Source organism: Parus major, chromosome 5 (assembly GCF_001522545.3).
Source record: "Parus major isolate Abel chromosome 5, Parus_major1.1, whole genome shotgun sequence".
NCBI lineage: Eukaryota > Metazoa > Chordata > Aves > Passeriformes > Paridae > Parus > Parus major.
Window position 1 is genome coordinate 53,417,344 of NC_031774.1, and position 19,019 is coordinate 53,436,362.

Consider the following 19,019-nt stretch of genomic DNA (forward strand, 5'->3'; position numbering starts at 1 on the left):
ATAAATAGTGCACTGAACACACTTCCATCCAGGTGTCTACCACCAAAGAAACCTTACCTGACTTGGCAAAAGTGAAAAAAGGATATCCCCAGTGTTGGATGGTAATGTTGAAGATTGGCATAAACTCCTAGGCAAGGAGAGTGGACTTCTTGCCTTGTTAGGAGTATCAGGATCCAAGTACAGATGGCTGAGGCTGTCATTTGGGATCAAAAGTAGAGATGCCGCCAGCAAGACACACTAACAAGACTCTCAGGGATCCATGTCACTGCTGATGACATTTAGGGGTAGAGATGAACAGACAGCTTGCTGGAAGCTGTGGCAGAGGCAGGGTACAACTGGCTTTGTCAGCCAAAATAATAGGAAAGCAATTGGACCCATTTGACAATACCAAGCTGAAACTGTGGTTGCTGCTCTCTTCACTTGGTGATATTCCAATGACAGACTGGGAGAAGTTGAAACCAGGGCAAAACATTCAAGACAAAACCAGCTGGAAACCATTGCTGGATGCCCCAGAACACCCTCAGTGCTTGCCACTCAAGGGGTCCCATGGAGCAGTAGCTTGTTTGTTTCAGTCTTGCGAGTTATCCCTGCTGAAGCCAAGCCAGACTGATCTCACAACGAGTGTGCCTTTGCCACCCTTCCCAAGAATATTGCATCAGGCATGTCTTTTGGCAGTACTCAGCCCTCTTCCCCAGCTGGCAGCCCTGGCACAGGCAGCCTGGTTTCATCACAAGCCCAGCCTGCTGCAGCAAGGGCAGCCTGGCCACCAGCAGCCGAGCCCTGGGTTGAGCCCACACTCAGCTGATGCTCTGCCAGAGCCAGCGATGCTCAGAACCTCAGCAGCACCTTAGTGAGTGCAACCAGTGCAGAGCCAGCCCTGACAGTGAAGAACTAGAGATTTCTGTGTGCCACATGAGCAGTGGGGCACCCCTCCTAAAGGATGGGACAGTCACCTGGAAGTGGTGATTTTGACAGCAGCAGCAAAGCAAGTTGAACATTAACCCCTCCTTAGGGATGGTCCCCGTGGAAGCACAGGGAATTTTGCCACAGACATCCCCCGTGGGCACAAACACACCTTTGAAGAAAGAAAGCAAAGTCCTCCTCGGGACTTTGTTGGTTCCCCTGTCCAATATCCTCCCAAAGTCACCTGCTGTTGTTTTCCAAGCTTGTAAGTGGAAAAAACTGTAAAGTGGCAGGAGTCACAGCACAGCTCAGGGGAGATTGCAAAAGCAGCCTGAGGAAGGGGGGAGCTCCCAGCTCCACACCAAAAAAGAGACAAGGGAGACCTGGGTATAGGAGGAGTGAGAAAGCTCCCTCAGCATCCCAACAGAAGGGGAAGTCAGTGAGTGCAGAAACGCGTCTGCTTCCCCTCCTTCCCCACAGCGTGGAGCTGCACTGCCTGTTTTCAGCTCCGGGTGTAGCTCCCAGGGCTGTTCCCCGGCTCTCAGCATGGTGAATGGGATCTGCAGCAGCCAGAAGCATCAAATATCTCCACCTGGCCATAAAGCACAACTCAGACTCTGGGCTGGTTGTTTTTCCAGCTCAAGGAAGGCAGGTGACAGCCACTGTGACATAAAGCCCATCAGGAGCAGTTCCTTCAGTGCACACTTGGACAAGCTGAGGGAGTTTTTACAGCACTGTCATCACTTTAGGCCACAGGATTTGGTCCTTTTGTTCTGGTTCTGGGAACCCTAAAGCTGGATTTACTGTATCATCAAATCACAGCACACAAGAGGTCTGAAGACCTGGAAAGTTCCTGTGTCCCTGCTGGGAAGGCAGGAATGCTTTCGCTCCAGTGAACAAATTACAGCCAAACCCTGCTAGAGATTCTCCTGAACTGTATTTGCACTTCTAAGGTGCTAGCAGGAAATTGCACCTTGGCAATGTTTTCCCATTAAAACTCCTGATTTAAAGCACCGATTGCGTTATCCTTAAATAAATCTCAGCATTCAGGGCTGTTTAATGTCAGGGGTTGGATTTGGATCCAAGCTGTGCACGTGTACCAGCACCAGCCTCATCAGGGCTGCTTCTGCTCCTCACCCACATGATGGAGACAGAAATTTGCATCCCCCACCGCATCTGCCATGTGCCAAAGCTGTGTGCTGGTGCTCTGACAGGACTGGATACCCAGACGAGTCTGCTTTCCAGGGATGCTGCAGCTCAGCTGAAATCACAGTGCCCACAGCAATGCAACTTCTGATATGACACTCTAATATTCTTAGCTGAGCTGGTACAGCAGAGCAAGCACATGGCCACCTGGATCACCTCTGGGCACTGTGAGGGGTGGAGGAGCTCAGTGACATGGGGCCTCCTGGAGTGGCATCACTGCCAGCCAGCCCCCACCAGGGCAGCTCTTCCTGGAAGAGGCTTTGAACAAGGACACTGATACTGATGTGACCACTGATAACAGAGATACAGATTGTAACAGACAGGTGAAATGCAGTGACTGATCTGCCTGACTCAGTGCTCTAGTTGAATACAGATATAATTTATTTTTATTCTGGAAAAAGAGGACTTTATGGATCTACAAAAAAAAAATGGGAGAAACTAAAGGCATCATTTCAATGAAACCCCACAGACACATTTCAACAACCAAAAAATCTAAAATTTAATCTTTTTTTCAGAAACCAAACATTCAAAAGACACCTATTTTGCACAAAACACAATATCTCTTTGCAAAATCAAAAATGCTTGCTGGGGCCCCAGCACCTTGTCCATGGAAGCAGCAAACACCAGACATGCAGGAAACTCTTGCTTTATTTAACTAATTGTATTTCTTTCCTTTTCCTTCTATACTCTCCAAGGGACAATGCACATGTGATATAGGCTGTGAAAAGCCACAGGCAAGCCCTATCTGTGAAATTGAAGTCTCCAGGCTTCCTGCCCGGTTGTGCTGTCTCTCGGCACTCTGGGGTCTTCTGTACAGCTCAAGTCTCTTGATCTCATGTGGAAGGGGAACTGTGCTGCCTCTGCTCTTGCTAATGCAGCCTGCCATGGTTTGGCAGCTTCCTCTCCATCCTTCTTCCCAAAGATACTCCTCTTGTGAGACAACACCACTAGGAGAGAAAAAAAAGATATTTCCTTTCAGTAAGTGCCCATATTTTTCTGAGAGCAGGCAGACCAAGACACAGACTGGCAAAGAAAATCTTTTTGATACCTTGGCATCCACTGGTGAGCAGCCAGCCCATGACCAGAACAGCAGAGAAGGAGTTTCTGTGTAATTTCTCTGCCTGCCCACAGGACATTGAATTAAAAACTTACCAACAGCAAGGCCTGGCCCAAAGCAGTTAGCCCATCCACATCACTCAGAGATGGATACTTGTTTGGGTCCTCAGAGTCAGAATGATCCCAGGCTGTCCTCTTTCAGCATCTTGTTTGCAATAGCCAGTCTGTTGAACTGGTGTTCTGGCAGCTCTGAGCATCAATAATGCAGATCTCTACCCTGGGAGTGTTAAAAAATATACCAAAAGTGAAGCCCTATATTTTTGGGTTGGCCCATCTGCATTTACATGCCATCAGCCAGGACTGCTGCACCCTCCTAGACCCCAGAGGAGACTGGGGCTCACCACCATCAGCCATGCTCATCTTTATTCAGCTCCAAAATGCTCTTTCCTAGTCTTAGATACACACTGTATGGCATTTGGAATAGATACCTGCAGCTGCCTTTTTGATTTTTTCCCTGTTCTCCTTTTCCCTGTAACATTATGTTCTCCTAGGGAGGAAAAACATTAGCTTGATGCTTGGGATGATTCAATTACTCAGCAGTAGGTCAGAGAAAAAACAAACATTGGATGCTGCTTCTTGCATCCTCTAAGCAAAAGCCTTGCTGGAACATGTGAACTAGAATTTCAGATAGCAGCTTAGGACCAGTAGTCCAAAACTACTGAAATAATTTATACCCTTCTTTAAACAGCTTTGTTAAAAACACCCCAACATTTATCTACAACCAGTGGCTATACATTCATCTTCTTTAAAAACATCTGGATTTATTACTTATTATCAGGCCTAAATATTTTTCCTCACTATTTGGAAAGAGTTGTGAAATTCAGCTAACCCATACAAATCCTGAGTTTCATTAATAATGATGTCTGCTTTTGGACAGTCCCATTCTCCTAGCAGATGCTCAGATAAACTAGAGCCAGATATAGACATCTCCCACAATCTTCTTCATGATTTTGTTCGAATGAAGATTGTGTGGCAGCATTTGCTACCCCGGCTCTACACTTTCCGTGGATGTTGGCACACATGAAGCATTGCAAAAGCTGGTGAGAATTTATATTCACAGAAACATTCACACCAGAAGAATTCATGCTGTCATCACACGGAATAGGAGAGGACAAAGTGGGAGGTCCCAAACAAGGAACAAAAAAAATGCCCAGGAAATCAGTCAGACAAGTAATGAAGAAAAAATGCACTTCTAAGAAGCATGAAAACACCAATGTGAAGCGAGGGAAGGGAGCTGCACTGTGACCAAGAGTGAGGAATTGATGCAACAAAGAATTTAAGCCAAATTTTGTTGCAAAGCCAAGGACACAGCTCAAAAAATCCTTCTTTCAGCTTTTACATGACCACAGAAACACCCAGACTTTCCTCTTTGCCACTTCAAGGCACTCAGCCCCACTGCCTGGGCCTGTCAGGATTGAACCCAGCACCTCCCTCAGCTCTGCAGATCAGGCTCAGCTGCAGAGCCCAAGGCTCCTGTGCCCAGCCAGGCAGAGCACCTGCCTTCCCAGGCAGTGGGCACAGCTGCCTGGGAGCTGCAAAGAGGAATTTGGGTATTTACAGCAGCCCAGCACTCACAGTGTGTAGCCAAGGAGAAAAGGGAACCTTCTCCTCACATCGTAGTGCCAGCACAACCCAATAATTGTGCTGGTCCATTCCCTGCCCTGAAACGCTGCTCTGCTGCAGGAGCAGGAGGGGAGCCCTCTCATCAGGGCACAGCTGGTGGAGACACAAAAGCAGGGCACTGCTCTGCTGTTTCTTGCAGGGCATGCCCCTGCCATGCTCCTCTGACTGTGTCTGTCACCCTTGGATAAGGGTGGGATGGGGGACCCTGGAAGCTGACACAGCCAGGCCAGGGTGTTGGCTGAGGAGTGAGTAGGTCACAGGACAGGATGGGGTCACCAAAAAGCCCTTTTGCTCAGATGTGCCTCCAAAATGCACTTTGGGAATAGTCTGAGCAAAACCACTCCTGCCTTAAGTTCCTCCAGGAACTAAAACTTAAGGCATCAGAATGACTTAGTTATTTTTATAAACTCCTGGACAGTTATAGGAAATATCACCATGAAATACTTGGCACTGCTGTCTGAGCTGCAGAAATGTTCTCTTCCTGGTTGTGTTTGAAAGGTGTGCAGTGAACATGGCTGTGTTTAATTCCAGGGCAGAAGCAGTAAATGGGCTTACATATGTACTTTTATGATAAAGCCAGTCTGAGTTATCTGGGAGCTCCCAGATGGCACACACTTCCCAGTTTGCTATCAGAGCTGGATGTGGGCATGTGCCAGCCCTTCCCTCCCTCTGCCAACACACTCTGCTTCCACAAGAAAAATATGCCAGCATGTATGACAAAATCTGCAAAGGAAGGCGAGTGTGGACAAGTGGCACAAGACCCTGAAGCAATGAAACAGAGTAGGTGCAGACTCAAACACCTCTCAGAGAGTGGGACACAAAAAATACTGTGGGTATATACTGACTCTTGGATCTTGATTTTCTGTGTGGGGCCTGGATCAAATACCCCTAAGAGGAAAATAAATATTTTTGGAGATTTCAGTGGGAGGCTGAGTCAACTTCAAAAAACTTTGTTAACAACAGACATACAGAGATTAACAGAGAGATGATGTATTTTATGGAGATTCTAATTTGTATTTCCTTAGCTTTAGTTTTTGAGGAGGTGCTTTCTTAGGATCATGCACATCTTCTCATGTTTCCTCTTCTCAAGAATCACATTAGAGTAATAATACATTGAATTTCACAACTCCAGTGGATTATTTTCTTGTTGTCATGTCTTAAATCATAAGAGATAAGAACACAAAGAGCAAGATCGCCTGAGAACAGAGATAAACCTCCTCCTCTGGTTCACTGTGTGCTTAGCAGGATTTGCAGATACAGACAATCTAATCACATAAATGGAGTGCTGGCTACCCACAGGGACACCAGAGAGAACAGCAGGCAACATTTGCTATGGAATGATCAGTTTGGTAGGACTGGTTTGAAAAAGGTTTGGTTTATCTTAGTTTTCTACCCTATTTCTTTTCAAGTATCTGTTGCTTTGGCTGAAGTTTTATCCACTGTGTACACATTTTAGGTTGAGTATCATGGAAGCTGGTCTGTATTTCAGAAACCTGGTAGAAATTAATCTCTTTCCAACAACAGGGCTAAGGGGGAGGACACCATGTTTTGCCCATGAAAAACCCAAAATTCTTTTTCTTTTGTCATTTAGGGACAAGACATGGAACCAAGCAGTGAAGTCAATTCTGGGTCATGAATATGGGTTTTCCCAGGCCCATGAAAACCTGTCCAGAGTAACCAGTTCATAAGTTACCTCCTGACTTACCTGCTGTTTGAAGAGGGACATACAGACTGCAGGAGAAATTAGGGAACCTAATTTAAGCTCTCAATTCACAAGCTGACCGTGGAGTGGCCTGGGTTGTGAAGGGAAAATCAGCAAGAACAGGATCCCTAGGCAGATGTAGCAGTGTGATGCCTGTGAAGTCTTGTCCTTACTCTCAGTGGGATTCTTCCTTCCCTGGGAAAACCTCAAGGTGACTGGCATTTTCTCAGCACTGGCTCTTTTCTTACCCTTAGAGCTTCCTAAACCTTAACTGAAGGTGTGGGCACTGCTGGATGGATGAAATCAAAGTCTCTGGAAAGCAAAAGAAAACCCAAAAAACAAAGGAGTTTAAAGACCTGAAACTTCTGCGATATCAACATGTTCAGAAGCAATTTCTGTTCAAAGGTGAGACATGGCAGAGGGATGGGGAAATGTTATTACTGTGGGCAGAGAGGAGAATCAGGCTGAATTGCTCAAGCACTCATGGTGAGCTGCCAGCCTCACCTAAAGCAGCTCTGGCAGGTTTGAGGTGCCCAAGAAGCAAAGAGACAGGGACGTCTACAAAGTGGGGGTCATTAGCCACAACAGAGTGACCAGAGTTTTCCTCGTCTCCCTACAGTCTATTTGCCCAAATAATCCATATTTCTGAATGAAAAAGTAGCTCCCCAAGTAACTCAAAGCTTCGTTTTCCCAAACTGGGCACCTAAGACAATGTTTCATCAGGAATCTAAACTAACAGCTGAGCATATGCCTTATGTCAAACAAGCCCAGCTAGAAAGGTTAGAAATGTAAAGAGATAAATGTGTAAAATCCTGAAGTACAAATACTTGTTGCACTAAGGGTACAGGGACCTAAATGGGGGAAGCATTTGTCTGCCTGACTCACCAGCAATACCCAAGGCAAGCAGCATATGCCAAGGTGGCAGAAGTTTGGAGGGTGTGTGTGGGTAACTTTGGGAGGTCTGATCCATCTCTAATGGTTTTACTTCCTCTTTTTTAGTTCACAGCACTGCAGAGCAATCTGATTCTTATCCATTTTGAGTCACTACCCATTGCCCCCAGCATTGTCTGCATAGAAACAGTAGGTATCACTTCTCTAAAATCCTGTGTCCCATAAAAGGGCATAGAACTAGATACACTATTCTCAAAAAAATAAAATAAAATAATCCCACAAGAATTGAAAGGAGGGGAATAAAAAAAAAAAAAAAGCACCACCACCACAACAACTCAAAAAACTTAAAAATCTCAACCCATGAAACCAGAACTATCCAAAATGAAAGAGTCACCTTGTCACCAGGCTGACCTGCAGCAAAGGCTGGTCACTAGACTCACTCACAAAAGTCCCAGAGCAGAACCCAGCACTTCACCTGTGTCAAGGACTGTCAATGCCTAATCACAAAATAGTCTGAAGCTTGAGCCACAAGAAGTGAGGACTATTTGGAAATACCTAATATGCCTGTCCTCATATTCTAGGAGGGAAAGCTTATTTTCCAAAGGCCCACATATGCAGTGTATATTCATTTAGCATTTCTGCATAAATGTAAAAGTTCAAACACTGTACTCATAGATCCTGCTCTGGTATCCTTTGCATCTGATAAAGCTTGCTCATAAAGCCTCCTCTGAAAGCTTGGTCTTCTGCCAGTGCAAACAATCTTCAGGGAACTTGGTCTGGTGGAACCCAGCAACGGGATGAAGTGCAGAAAAGGTAGACAGAGACAGCAATGGTCAGAAAAAGTATTGTGATGGAGCACTGCTCTGGTCATTAGGAGGAGTTTAAAAGGTCTTCCATGGTTGTGGTGAATCACTGGCAACCAATCTGAGAAGAGGCAGAATTAGTGCTCCAAGCCCTGCTCAGAACAAATTTCCCTCTCAGTGGGGGATGCAGACCACGTAAAGGAAAACAACATCGGCAGGTAAAGCTTGTCCAACACTAATAAACAAGCCCTGCAAGCTAGGCTAGCAATGGTTAGAACCTCTTGAAATTCAAACAAAGGCAAAAAGAGGTGGTCAGAGCAGGATGATACAGCTTTCCACATGGTTCTTTCACAGACAGAGTGATCTAGGACAGAGCTGTGCCCACATAGCTCCGCTGCCTCATTTCCCTGTAAAATGCAAAGAGCACATGGTAACTAGGAAATGCAAGCCAATTATAAAGCAGAAAATCAAATAGCAGTGCCATCTGGTGTGATCAGTGTCAATCACTCCCCATTTGCAATCCCAGTGCAAAGGATGGAGACATTAAAGAGCTGTCAAAAGATAATCCCATTTGGAAACTGTCATATTCAGGTTTTAAGAAGGGAAGAGGTTATCCTCACATCCTCTCTAGCACCCTGGGAATGGGCTTGGAAACGGGGGACATACTTGGTTCTGCTTTTATCTGAAGCACTTTGAATGCTCAGCCTGGGGACTTTGGGATGTTGGTACAGCCCCAAAACCTAAGCAAGCGCTTGTGGTGTGAAATGAGCACTATGCCCGCTGTAAGGGCAGCCCCGATAGCTACCCAGACCTCCATTCATGTCTTCAACAGAGCTGTTTTTAACGGGGCTGAGCCAATGCTGAGGAACTCCACCCTTCCTCTGAGCGAGCACGTTACAAGAACCTGAATGAGCCTCTCTCTCTTTGACAGATCAGGCACTTACTGCTTAATTACACAGATGAGTAACACCAATGAACGGCTGCTTTTTCTTGGGAGTTTGTTACAGGGGAATGGATGCGAATTAGGCTGTAGAACAAAACAACTGTGGTGTAAATAGCGTAATTGCTGTCTTCTCGTCTGTGGCAATCAATGAGCTGTTGAGGCATTTTACACGGCTGCCACGAGCCACTTCACCGTCTTGCAGCCTCTGGCAGTAAATAATTCCAAATGGGAGAGGGATGGAGTCCCGTGTGAGCCCCACGGCCGCCCTGCAGCAGCAGGGACAGGGGCAGTGTGGCAGCTGATGCACCCACCCGCTTGCTGACCCCAAGAAGGACAAGTTGAGGCACACTTCATTTGGGCATATCCTCATTTGACAGCTTAACCTCGGAAAGTCCCCGAAGGGACGTTTATTGGAGGTCACGGTTTGTAGCCCAGGCTCCTCGCAGAGCCTCTGTGTGCTCAGATAGCAAGTGGGATGGATTCAGAATGTGATTTATTGACCTCTCTAGTCCAGTGCTCATCCCGAGCACCACTGCAGGGGCCATCCTCCTTTCCTTTGGTGCAGGCAGCTCTGTGGTGAGTGGGGCTGGAGCTCTCCTACACCTGCACAGCCACAGCTTTACAGGCATTAGAGAGGAAAGTCAAACCAAATCCCAGCCTGCCCTGCAGAGAGCTTCCCCAGCAGGGCAGAGGGAAAAAAAGGGCTTTTTTCAGCTGCTTTCCCAGGGTCAGAGACCTCAATTGGTCTGTTCTCAGAAAATTGAGAAATCAAATAGGGCTGTGACTGCTTTGGCATGTTTTGCCCCAGGGTGACAGTGATGACTCAGAGCACAAAAAAGGAATGAAGACCCCAAAACCCCAAGTTTTCTTCTTACCCAGTGGAATGTCTGAACCTCTCCCTCTCCAAATAGGTTGAAATTTGACACTCAAAAATTTGACAATTGTTTTCCAGCTGCTAAGAACAATTTCACAGAATCACAGATTGGTTAGGTTTGGAAGGAACCTTAAAGTTCATCTTGTTCCAATCCCCCCTGCCATGGACAGGGACACTTTCCACTAGACCAGGCTGCTCAAGGCCCTGTCCTGCCTGGCCTTGAACACTTCCAGGGATGAGGCATCTACCAGGCCTCTGGGCAACGTGTCCCAGTGTCTCACCACCCTCACTGACAAGAATTTTGTCTCAATATCTAATTTAAATCTTTCCTCTTTGAACTGAAAGCTATTAAGCCCTGTTTAATCAGAATATGCCCTCATTAAAAGTCCCTCTCAGCTCTCTTGTAGCTCCCTTATATAATGGAATGTGCTATAAGTTCTCCCAAGAACCTTCTCCTCTCAGGCTGAACAGCCCCAACTCTCTCAGCCTGTCTTCTAAGGAGAGGTGTTCCAGCCCCTCTGATCATTTTTGTGGAGCTCCTCATGTGACATAATTTTAATGAGAAAGCCAACACACATCTCTACCCAGGCCACACAGAAGGGGCTGTCCTGCTGCCAGCACCACAGGCAGGTGTTCAGCTGTTCCTGTTCAGGCTTAAGATATCCTGTTCTTCATCCCCATCCTCCAGGAGGAAGAACTTTCACCCAAAAATGAGAGTCAAGGCTCAAACCCCTTCTAACCAAGTGCATGAACACAGCCTCCTTCTCCAGCTCTGGCCCTAGGTGCCCTTCCTGAGCAGCAGCTGGGGTTTGTCAGAGCAGCCACAGCCCCCAGCAAGGTCAGCCCTGCTGAGAAATCAAACCAGAGCTCCAAAAATGGGAAGCAGAAAGAAAGCACTCAGTCTGTGTGGTCACTGCAGAGCAGAAGGGGATGAAAGTGGGGAATGAGCACCTGCACATCTCTGCCTGGAGGTTTCTGAACCTGGAACCAGCTTTACTGTGCTGAACAGGAGCCCTGAGTGTGCTATGCCAGCCTACACACACAGCTGAGGGACCTTACCTCCAGCTCTGCCCCATTTGGATCCAGACCCAAAAAAGACATGTGAATGCACCATGAAAGAACATAATCAGTGCTTTTATTGTGTTCATCGAGGATGGCTAGAAAGAGGGTTTTTTTCCTCTAAATCAGCACGGATTTAAAAAGGTAGTTCACATCCAGTTACAGGCACAATAAGCTCATGTGCTTGAGTCTTGGCTAGAAATGATGGCCCACATCTTTCCAACCTCACTTTTCCATTTCTGGCATGAAATTCCCACCTGGCCTGTGGCAGCATGGCTGGACTTACTGCCACTTTTAGGTTGATCCTCAGAGAAGTATTTAGTGGAATCTCTGCTGATTCCACCAACTCCATATCTGACCTGCAGAGAGCAGAAGCTGAAGGCATTGCTTAAGCTCTCCCCAGCCAGTATTTACTAAATGTGAGCAACCCCAAAGAAAGATAAATAATTTGTGCAGGCATCCTCTCAGGCCTCCTGATACCACAACTCATGGCTGTTCATTTTGTAATTGCCAGCAGCCCTTTTATATCTTCCTTCAAACAACAATCAGTCATTTGTCCAAACAAAGTTCATCACCCTCTCTGATCTTCACATCAGTGCCCAGTTAGGCAGGCATGGATGGCCAGATCCTCCCAGTGATGGCTGGAGCAGAGTGACCACAGCCTGTCAACAGGCCCCTTCCATGTCCCACAGAGACACTGGCAAGGATCATAACCCTACATTTATCAGCTCAGCAGGTCTCAAAGCACTCAAGCAAATCAGATGTATCTGTTCAATGGAAGGACATAGGGACAAAGATAAACATCTTCAGAGACCTTTGGACACTTAATGGGTTCTGGAAAGGGAGTCACACCACTCTCCAGAAGTATTGCCAGATGTTTTCCCTCCTTGTTGCTCCCATCATTTCCTCAGTGGCTGCACCACACCAATACCTCCTACAGCAAGTGAGTGTGGCAGTGCTTCCTTCATGCAAGCTGAAAACCTTCTTCTCTGCTTTTTATCAATATCAGCATCATCTTGCACCCTCTTGAAGAGCACCACAGCTGACTGGCAGTGGTCCAGCTGCATTGTATAGCTGAACCTTCCTTTGCAAGAATCTTTGCTCACAGAGACTCTGTGATTCTCAATTTTTAATCAGATCCCAAATTTCCTCTCTGCTATACTGATTTATGATTCTAAAGTGGCCAAGATTCACAGCTTCTTTTTTGACTTCTCAGGGGTGTAATCTCATCCACAACAGAGAAATCTAATAAACTTCATTCACCTCAGAGCAATGACACTGCCTTCAGCCAGCTGTAGCTCCTCAACTGGCCACTCATTTCACACCACATTTCAGACACTTCAGCACACATCTTTGCTTCTTCTTCCTTTTCTCATTTGACCTAAATTACTTCCCCTTTCTGTTCACATAAAACCTACATTTCAGAAAAAAAAAAAAACAAAAAAACAAAACAAAAAATTTAAAATAAACTTCCTTTTTGCTTGAAGAAGGCAAGGAGGATGCAGGTTCTCAATCCCACCTCCAAGCTGAAAATTGGAACACTCTACAGTTCCCCTGTCCCTGACATGGCAGTGAAGCCTCCTACACTCCCCCCTGCCCTTCCCAGGCAGTCTCTCAGGCTTTATCTGCCCCCTCCCATTCCAAGTGCCTGACTCCTCTGGCATTTCTGCTCACCTCCCACATTACAGGCGACCCAGACCTTTCCATGCTGTCCTCATTTGCTCCCTTCAGTCCCAAGGGACTGCAAATGCCCAAGCTGTGGAGCTCCAGGGCACATGTAACACAGCCTGGTTGAAAACTGGTGCTGGGCACTCAGAGCATCCAGAGCACACAGCCCTGCTGAGCATCTCTAATTGCAACTGAGCATCTCTAATTGAAAAGTATTTGCCTTATCTCTCTTCTCCCTCCTCTGACCATCAGATTAATAAACAAATACATCAATAAAACCCTCCAAGACCGATCAAGAGTACCTAAGTGGAGTTCACCCTTTTAAAACAGAGGTGAGACACCGGTCCAGAGACCTCTGACAGCTTTAATCCAGCTGTTTGAGGAAGCAGCTCACCCACCAGATCACACCTTTCCTCTGGCTTGTGCTCTGTGCAACCCATTAGACCTTCTCTCACTGCTGGGTGATAAGGGGCAGCCAGTGTAGTCAGGCAGATTTGCACACTGCTGCGTTCAGGGCAGCTCTCTGTGGGTCCAAGGCAGTGCCCTGGCTGGGGGAAGACTCCAGCTGCCTCACTGAGCAGAGGGTCAGGCCCGTGTCCCCAGTGAACTGCAAACCTGCTGGCTGCCAAAGGCTTCTCTGCACTGAGCTGTGCTACAGAGCGCCTTCACAAGCCTTGTGCTGCACTCCTGAGCTCTGCGTGGGTATGGCCAGCTGTGGCTACCTGGGAAACATCAGCTATTCCCAGCCAGAGGCTGGAGGCAGCTGTCACTGCCCTGCTTGTTATCAAGCTCTTTCAGTGCAAAGGGACTGGAGTAGTTGGATGTTGTTGAGCACAGTGCAGCAGCAGATTCTACGTATGAGTAATGCAAGTTTGAACCTAGTTCTCAAAATACATGTCTCACCAGCCAGGAACTGCTAGACTCTAGTTATTCTTAGCCCCCTAGTCACTGTGGTAAGAAGCTAAATGGAAATGATTCCCCACAAAAAACACACTGAAATCAAAATATTTATCATGGTGCTTCTGTAAATGAGAAAAGGCTCTTCATTTTCAGGGCAGACAACATGCTGTTTTTATAAGAAATGACTTCATGACTGATGTTAACTCATCTGGAGTTTCTGGAGGGAAAATGAGTGCAAGGTGCTTGTAGGGACCCTGCCTCCACGCTCCCATCTGGAATCGCCTCTGCGTGTTTGATGAGGAATTCACAGACCAAGCAAAGCAGCTGCACCAGACACATGGGATCCAACACAGAGAAACTCCAGGCTACAGCAGTGCCCATGAACACACTGCCTCCACAGGGAGGGAATGGAAAGAAGAAGTCAAATGAGTAAATCTCATGCCCAGCATGTGGGATGGAACAAATCTGCTGTTCTGACTTGGCATTGTCCTGCACCAGCTTAATTACCTCCAGTAAGGTGAGCTCAGTGGGGAAACAGGTCCCTTCCTGGCAGAGGTGGTGATGACATGTGAGCTATCCATTCCCCATTTATTTACAGCTTCATTCATGGAGTTGGAAAACAGAGCTCAGCACACACACACCTCCGCAGCTTTTATTTTACAAGTTTGTCAGATAATGGTAAAATGAAGCTTTTGTGCTTGTCTTTTAAAAGCTGATGACAGCTTTAAAGACCAGTTTTCCTAAGCCCTGCACAGATTTCTTAATAAATAAAAGAAAACTGGAGTCAGTATAACAAAAGATCTCTCTCCCTGCATGTCTCATATGGATTATATCCTCAGAGCATCACAGCAACAGGCAATTCTTGGGTACATGAATATTCAAGGATTTTCAACAACTTTAAGCAGCACCTACAGAATCCGGTCTGACTTCCTACAGGATGGCCTTTGGAATTCAGGTCTTTCTCTGCTCTGGAAAAGAGTTACAGATCTACAGCCAAGTACAGCCAGCAGTGCTGTGCTTTGCAGGGTCCGTGCTGTGCAACTGGGAGACACGACATGGACTACTCATCCTTCAGCTCTGGCAGCCTGAAATGAGCCTCTTTACTTGCTTGCTTCAGCCACAAGAAGCCCTGATGCAGAAATCAGGCTCCAGTGCTGTGAAGCTACCTGCAATCCCTCAGTGATTCCTCTGAAACCTGTGTGAGACCCAAGTGTGGAAGAATGATGCTGGAAATTCCCTTCCAGCTTTCCTTCCCATGCCAGCTCCTGCTGCCTGCGAGGCAAGGACCAACCTCCGCAGCCAAGCTTCTCCCTCCTGTGTTTGCCACCTTCAGCTCCCCTCTGGTCTTTCTCTGCCAGACACGTAGGGGACAGGGAGCAGTTAAAATTTTACAACAAAGAGGTAGAGAGGACCAGACACAGATGAGTTTCTCAGCGCACACAAGCGCCCGTGCTGCTTTGGGTTTGCAGCTGCTGACAAAAGCCCCCTGCAATGATCCACCCTTCATTCCGAGCCTGGCCTTGGGGGAGAGAACATATTTGTCCAGCCTGAAGCAATTCATTGCACAACACCAAGGGCAGGAACATGATTTTCACTCTTTATCAAAACAGTCAGGCCAAGGGCAAGGCAATCTAGTGCAAATGAAACAAGCAGGAGGCAGCACAGGCTGGTTACTGCAGGGAAACAAGAACTAGACCGTGATCTGAAGGTCTCCATCAAGTAAGGGGTATATCCTGACCTACCCTAATATAACCCTCTCAAGTCTTATGACTCAGATTTACCGAGAACCACCACTCCCTTTTTGTTTTCCTCCTGCAACTGAAAGAAGCACTTTCTGCTGGCCCATGGCAATGCTAAATTTCAGCATTTCTCATGCTGGCTCAGCTGCCTGGCCCCAGGGGCACAGGGTGGAGAGGTGGCGTATCCCCCACGCAGCTCACCTGCTGCAGGAGGAATCTCATCATGAACACAAGCAGGTCCCTTGAGCAGGCTACAAGACTACATACACTGCTTCCTGAGGTTCACCTGAACCCCTGGGGCTCACTGCAGCTCTCGTGTGCCTTGAAAGAGGAAGGGTTTATTATGAAAGCAGAAGCTTCCACCAGTGAAGTGCGGAAAGCTGGCAGTCCTCCTTACTCCATGCTATACTAACCCCAGCTCTGAGTCTCTGTTCAGATATTAATCAAATTCAGCTCAAAATTAGTCTTCTCTTCAAGCAGTTTTCTGATGAGTAACCAAGGCACATTAGTGGCTGAGTCATAAGGAAGCAATCCTTTGTGCAGCAAGAGCAAGCTATGGAAACTTTGTCACATCAGCTTTGTGACTGCCTTCAGATGTTTCCAAAAAAGCAGCTTCTCTGTACCACAGTTAGCTCAAAACCTGTCAGTGGCAGGGGATAAATGTTTTGAAAATGTTAGCAAATGATTAAATGGTGCTGTAATTGCAGAGAGCAGAAGAAGAACTGCACATTCACAGTCAGGTTGCCTTGTCCCATGGCACATGATCCCATGGGAACACGGGAGATTTGAGTGCTCTTGCAGGCTCTGTTGCCATCTTCCTCTGTAACCTCAGAAAAATCAGAGTTTCAAAGTCTAGTACCAATCTGAAGGTCAGTTTTTAAGAGAAGTTTGGCACCAAATTTGCAGAGCTCTTTACAGCTCTGGGGGAGAAGGCAAGAACACTTGCTGTGGGACCACACACGTCTGTGTCCCATGTCTGGGACCATAGCCTGTGTTTGACAGCAGTGAACACTTGGGCATTAAGGACATCACATTCAATCCAAACCCTTTTTTAATCCATGTGCACCTTTTGGACTTGCTGACACACCCTAGTGTGATGAATAGCCTCAATGGACTTTTCTCCCTTGAATTTCTCTAACCTCTTTCTGAAGAACTTTATTCTTGAGCATGTAAGGTGAACTCTACAGTTTAAAGCCTGACCGTGTGAAGAACAGGAATTTTGTTTAAAATCTGTTATTGAAGAAAACAGAGTTAAATCTTAGGACCCTGAGCTCTCATTTGACAAGGAAAATAAAATGGTGGATAATTGTGTTCATTATTGCACCTTTTCTATTGCACTTATGATATTGCAGCTTCAACCACAGACCCTTTCAATCACTCCACTTCCTACTCAGTAAAAAGTCCTCTTACGAGAAAAGGTCCTGCTCCTATTACTATTCCTGTTGCTTTCTCCACATTGTTATTACTTTATTTTGGAGGTTTTTTTCAGCAAAGGAGTTAAGAACCTCTCTGGGTGTGCAGCCTCCCAGCTGTGAGTGCAAAACGTTTCTAGAGTAGCTTGTTATGTTTCTCTTTCTTTGTTCACTTTTCCTGTTTGAACAATACCTAACATCTGGTTTGCCATTTTCTAACTGCTGAGTATTGAATTGACATTTTCATGGGGTTATACATGATGAGCTGAAGTTCTTCTTCCTGAGTGGCAATAGCTAATTTTAGACCTTACTGCTGCGCATGGTTAGGATTTTGTTTTCCTTAAGTAAATGAATTACATCTGCTATTCTCCCATTCAGCCAATGACCTTTGTGAGATCTTTCTGTTAATCTTCACTGTCAGTTTTAATTTTTATTATTCTCAGTCAACTCTGTATCATTCGGAACTGCTGTCACTTCTTTTTTCACTCCTCTTGTAGATCACATATGAATATGTAAGAAAAGCAACACAAGATAAATCTCTATAGCAGTCTGCTAGAAACCTAGAATATGCTGAGCTGGAAGGGACCCACGAGGATCATGGAGTCCAACTCCTGGGCCTGCACAGACACCCCAAAAATCACACCATATGCCTGAGAGCATTGTCCAAATTCTTCTTGAGGTCTCCCCTTAGTCTCCTCCAGGCTGAAACATCTGTAAGTCCTTTCCTCCTCAGCTGTGAAATTTCTTTTTTTGTTACATATGCCTTAACCAGTCATTAATCTGTGAAAATGACTTCATATTTATCCCTTTTATTACTTGTTTAGTCATCTGGTTTTCTTTTCTACCAATTTTCCAAGGACAATCTGAAGTTTCCTCATATAATTTTCCTTTACTTTTCTGACGTTAGGATCTCCGGAAAATCTGCCTCTTCATCACTATGTGCGTAAAATATTTGAGGAATGCAAATAATAAATGCTAAAAAAAGGGTCAATTTATAGGAACGTCACAAATTGTCAGGGTAATTGCTGATGATAATCAAGTGCTTTTGTATTTAGAGGCAAATGTACTGAGTCATACATTTCATCAGCTCTTCTGCTGAAACAGATCTGTGTTCCTGACCTAAATATTAAAACATAAGCAAAGACTTTGACGTTATTAAAAAATGTTTGAGTGTTGTTAATGCCATGTGATGTTATGCCACAGGAGACCATTCATGCCAGTCTCTGTCAACTGTTGCTGCACAAACTTTTACCTAATGCTAATCAATGAACCAAATGGGATAAAAAAACATCCAAGTAAAAATAGTTTCATCCCGTGAAACAACTGATGATTAGGAAAGGCTCTCACTGTGGTTGCTTTGTTTTCCAGTTACAGACAATAATATAAACAAGGGCCCAAATGTTTACATTGCAAACACCCTGTGTCTTAGGCCAGTGGTTTGCTATGTTTCCAGAGCAATAACCCAAATTTTCCTTGCATTATGAGTATAACCACAAAATGTGCTGAGCAAATATGTTTCATTCCCACAAAAAACTTTGTGGACAATTTATAAAAACTATTGTGCATACTACCACTGCTTTATGTGCTTGAGCAGGAGACATTCTTCTGTTGTAGGAGTACCTTAGGCATCCCAGGATAGGCTTTGAAAGTTGTATCTTCTTCCTTTTAAATACATGGAACAGAAGTAGAGAGATAGTCAAAACATAATATAATTTATCATATCATGGGCCTCAAGTTACCTGAAGATCCAAGTTCTTCTTGTTCTACTTGTTTGTTGGTCATGAATTCAGCCAAGAAAAGGTCCTTAAAAAACCCAGAATTTACGGGAATTAGAGAAAGAAATGGTGAATCAGTTTGGCACCAATAAAATGGTGGCAAAACCTTTTGTGTCTTTGTTACTGGGCTTTAAACTGAGACCCTTTGGCCTTGGTGGCAAGATGGATCTCCCTCAGCCAAGAGAAGGCAGAGATACAAAATTAATATTTCCTTGAAACCAGAGTGGCAAGAGGAACAGCCTGACTTTATCCTCAGAGTGGATCAAACCATGGCCCTACTTATTTACGGCCAGGCATGATGTGTGCATGTAAAATCAAATCAAATATCCCAAGCTATTGTTGAGTAGAGATTCTGGGGTCAGCCTTTGTTCTGCTGCATGCACCAGCCTTGAAAGAGAGCCTTTG

The 19,019-nt window shown here is 45.7% G+C and overlaps 2 long non-coding RNA genes across 6 annotated transcripts; one reads left to right on the forward strand and one right to left on the reverse strand.

Annotated features, from left to right (window-relative positions):
* Positions 1 to 2,583: 2,583 nt before the first annotated feature.
* LOC107205320 lies at positions 2,584 to 5,431 on the reverse strand. 2 transcript variants are annotated; one of them, XR_001521930.2, is made up of 3 exons: positions 4,801 to 5,431; positions 3,262 to 3,442; positions 2,584 to 3,056 (listed from the first exon to the last, which is right to left on the reverse strand). It is a non-coding gene; the product is annotated as an uncharacterized LOC107205320 (long non-coding RNA). The 2 variants fall into 2 exon arrangements; XR_004498008.1 differs by lacking the exon at positions 4,801 to 5,431 and having other exon boundaries at positions 3,262 to 4,779.
* Positions 5,432 to 5,512: 81 nt separating this feature from the next.
* On the forward strand, positions 5,513 to 7,757 carry LOC107205319. Of its 4 annotated transcripts, none has more exons than XR_004498006.1 (3): positions 5,513 to 5,628; positions 6,805 to 6,955; positions 7,550 to 7,757. It is a non-coding gene; the product is annotated as an uncharacterized LOC107205319 (long non-coding RNA). The 4 variants fall into 4 exon arrangements; XR_004498004.1 differs by having other exon boundaries at positions 5,519 to 5,677; positions 6,440 to 6,955; XR_004498005.1 differs by having other exon boundaries at positions 5,519 to 5,677.
* Positions 7,758 to 19,019: the final 11,262 nt, after the last annotated feature.